Source organism: Austrofundulus limnaeus, unplaced genomic scaffold (genome assembly GCF_001266775.1).
Source record: "Austrofundulus limnaeus strain Quisiro unplaced genomic scaffold, Austrofundulus_limnaeus-1.0 Scaffold741, whole genome shotgun sequence".
Classification (NCBI taxonomy): domain Eukaryota; kingdom Metazoa; phylum Chordata; class Actinopteri; order Cyprinodontiformes; family Rivulidae; genus Austrofundulus; species Austrofundulus limnaeus.
Window position 1 is genome coordinate 167,958 of NW_013953143.1, and position 384 is coordinate 168,341.

The window sequence follows — 384 nt, forward strand, 5'->3', positions numbered from 1 at the left end:
ATGCTTGCATATAATTCTCCCAGATGAGGATCTGTGATTATATACTGTACTTCTTATACTTATAGTAGCTTTTGGCCAAATAGCCCTGATTTTATCTTTCGGATTAAAAATAGTGATTTTTTTTCCCGTGTAGGTCAGAGCTTGGTTAGCCAAGCTGAATTGTTAAACATCTTTCCAAATATGTGGCATTCTATTTTCGTGCAGCTAGCCCGTTCCTCGTGGTAAAATGGTCTGTTTTCTATTAGAGTTCTCTGCAGTCACTGTATGTCTGTTTATGTGCAATCACTACATGAGATAAAAAGAGAGTTCAAAATAAAAGTCCCTCAAATATGTAAAGTAGCTTTACAAAATAAAAGTGTTACAAAATAAAATTACAATATGTAA